The 3,335-nt window shown below is 44.1% G+C and overlaps 1 non-coding gene across 1 annotated transcript; it reads left to right on the forward strand.

Annotated features, from left to right (window-relative positions):
• The first annotated feature begins 570 nt into the window (after positions 1 to 570).
• On the forward strand, positions 571 to 734 carry LOC122678628. Its single transcript, XR_006336276.1, has one exon. It is a non-coding gene; the product is annotated as a U1 spliceosomal RNA (small nuclear RNA).
• The last annotated feature ends 2,601 nt before the right edge of the window (positions 735 to 3,335 follow it).

A 3,335-nucleotide genomic window follows, 5' to 3' on the forward strand; every position in this document is an offset into this window, starting at 1 on the left:
TTGCAAGCCCATAGATTGTAGCCTACAAGGATCCGCCGTCTATGGATTTTTCCAGACAAGAGTAGTGTGTTAGCCATTTCTTCAGGGGACCTTCAGGACCCAGGAATCGAACCCGGGTTTCCCTTATTGTAAACTGACGCTTTACTGCCTGACCTACCAAGGACGGCCTAGGTCTCTTTTATCATTGTAAGTATGTCGATTGCTAACTTTGATGAATTCATGAGGTCAGTTCCAGGCACAGGGGTTTCGCCATTGGTCATCTCGACAGGGGTGGGGCCGGACTTGGATTGAAGAAGAGGAGCCGCCTTAGAGGTCCCTAATGGGGTTGGTTTATGTAAATCTTGCAGCGAAGTCGTCCTGTTCCCTGCGAGCCACTTCCTGGGTTACGGAAATTTTCCTGAGATTTTGTTGTATTCTTTTTTTTAGAAGAGTTATTTGGAGGGATTGAGGGGAGTGGGAAAGGAGAAGGTGCGGAGGATAGTGGAAGAATTGCGGGGAAACGGCAAAGTCAGCGTGTGTGTACAGTGAACGGGTCTAAGGCTGTGCGGGGGGCAGGGGGAAGGTCAACTCATACTTACCTGGCAGAGGAGATACCATGATCAAGAAGGTGGTTCTCCCAGGGCGAGGCTCACCCATTGCACTCCGGGTGTGCTGACCTCTGCGATTTCCTCAAATAGGGGAAACTCGACTGTGTAATTTATGGTAGTGGGGGACTGCGTGCGCGCTTTCCCCTGAAAACTAAGTAATAACTGCAGACTTAAATCTATTTTTCCTTGGCGGTGATTTAGTTATTAAGTTGTATCTGACTATTGTGGTTCCCACCGAATCTAGTTTGCCAGGCTTCTCTGTGAGATTTTTTTTTCAAGGCAAAAATACTGGAGTGAGTCGCTGTTTTTTTCCCCATGGAATCTTCTTAACCTGGAAATCACACTCGGGGCTCCTCGCATCAGGTGGCCCAAGGACTGCAGTTTCAGCTTCAATACTGGTTCTTCCAATAAATACCGTGAACTGATCTTCTTTAGGAGGAACTCGTTGGATCTCCTTGCAGTCCAAGGGACTCTCAAGAGTCTTCTCCAACACCACAGTTCAAAAGCATCAATTCTTCAGCGCTCAGCTTTCTTTATAGTCCACCTCTCACATCCATACATGACCACTGGAACAACCATAGCCTTGACTAGACAGACCTTTGTTGGCAAAGTAATGTCTCTGCTGTTTAATATGCTATCGAGGTTGGTCATAACTCTCCTTCCAAGGAGTAAGTGTCTTTTTATTTCATGGCTGCAATCACCATCTGCAGTGATTTTGGAACCCAGAGAAATAGTCAGCCACTGTTTCACTGTTTCCCCATCTATTTGCCATGAAGTGATGGGACCGGATGCCATATTAGCTTTCTGAATGTTGAGTTTTAAGCCAACTTTTTCACTTTCCTCTTTCACTTTCATCAAGAGAATTTTTAGTTCTTCACTTTGTGCCATAAGGGTGGTGTCATCTGCATATCTGAGGTTATTGATACTTCTACCTGCAATCTAGATTCTAGCTTGTGCTTCATCAAGTCCAGCGTTTCTCATGATGTACTCTGCATATAAGTTAAATAAGCAGGGTGACAATATACGGCCTTGATGTCCTCCTTTTCCTATTTGGAACCAGTCTGTTCCATGTCCAGTTCTAACTGTTGCTTCCTGACCTGCATACAGGTTTCTCAAGAGGCAGGTCAGCCAATCTTTAAGAAGTTGAGTGAAGGGGTGTGATTACTTTTGAGACACCTCAGACAAAACTTCTACTGAGATACTTGCAGTCGTTGTTCACTCACTCAATGATGTCTGATTTCTTTGCAAGATGTTTGCTAGTCGTGACACTTTGTGTGAAGTCTTTAATTGTTGTTTGACAAATGCAGACCTCAAAAGATTTTAGTGGGAACCTGTGTTCTGTACCATGTAGAACTCTTTTAGAATCTTAATGGTTTTTTCACAAGTTGAGTTCAGAGGGTCCCCACACCCATATACAATTAATAGAAACTAAGTTTACTTAACTGCTGAAACCACAAAGTCAGACTGGGGACATTAAACAGATTTTCAGGAGACTTGGTATCAGGTGAAGAAGGACAGGGAGTGATCCCTGAGAGATGGGAAACAATGGCTCCAGTGGCTCCAACTTATTGCGTGGAGAGTTCCCAAGCGAGGCACCAGGAGCAAACTGAAAACCAGCCCAGTGGACCTTGCTGAGTTGAGGACAAGTTCCTGGATGTCAAAGGAGCTAGAGTGCATAGGACAAAGTCCCAGGGAGGAGAGAGATGCTGAGGGTAATCAGGAGAGCCCTGCAAAGGAGGCTCCTCCAGAGGGCAGCAAAGTACTGATCAGTGCAGCCCTGGGAGAAAACTCCCCAAAGTCAGGGGGAAAGCTTCCACAGGGTCAGAGAGAACAGAGAGCCTGGCACTCACAGTCATGCTTGCCCTCAACAGGTAGACTAGGAAATACTAATAATAACCTTGTAATTAAGGAGATCGTGGAGTGGAGTGCTCAAGGAAGTCTTAGCTCAGTAGCAGGAATTTGTTAGCCCTAGACTGAGTGTTCAGCTGCTCCAGACCATTTAGCAAATCATAAAAGCAAGACCTGAGACCATCAAACTGTTTACAAATAACTTAAGGGCAACCCTGAACAAAACTCAACATTTATAGGAACACAAAACTATCCAGCTCCCAACAGCATTTACAATGTCTGGGATTCCATCAGATTTTTCGGTATCCAAAGAGGAAGGGGAAATGACTCAAAATGAAGGGACACATTGATCATTTGTGAGTGACCGAGAGCTGACACAGATGTCAGAATAACCAGGGAAGGACATTTAAAGTTTTATTCAAAATATATTCCAGTCAAAGCTATGTTATTCCAGTGCTGTGTGCTTAATTGTGTCAGCTCTGCAGACCCCATGAACTGTATGTAGTCCTCCAGGCCCTTCTTTCCATGGGGATTCTCCAGGCAAGAAAACTGGAGTGGGTTGCCATGGCCTCCTTCTGGGAATCTTCCCAACCCAGGGATCGAACCCATGTCTCCTGCATTGCAGGTGGAGTCAAGAATTTTAGCAAATGAGAAGATTGCCTCAAAATCACACAAAAAACATTGGGAAATGTAAAATGGCATCCATATTTTGAATTATTCTGAACAAAGCATTTGTAGACACATACACATGGAAAAAACTTCAATATGTTACCTAAAAATGCAGAACATGAGATAGAAGTAGACAGGAAAGAAAAAATGAGAAGTTGGAACTGGCAGAGATTAAAAAAAATTGAAGGTAAAGAAAATTCTTTGAAAAAAAAAAGGCTAAATGACAAGGTA

Source organism: Cervus elaphus, chromosome 20 (genome assembly GCF_910594005.1).
Source record: "Cervus elaphus chromosome 20, mCerEla1.1, whole genome shotgun sequence".
Taxonomy (NCBI): Eukaryota; Metazoa; Chordata; class Mammalia; order Artiodactyla; family Cervidae; genus Cervus; species Cervus elaphus.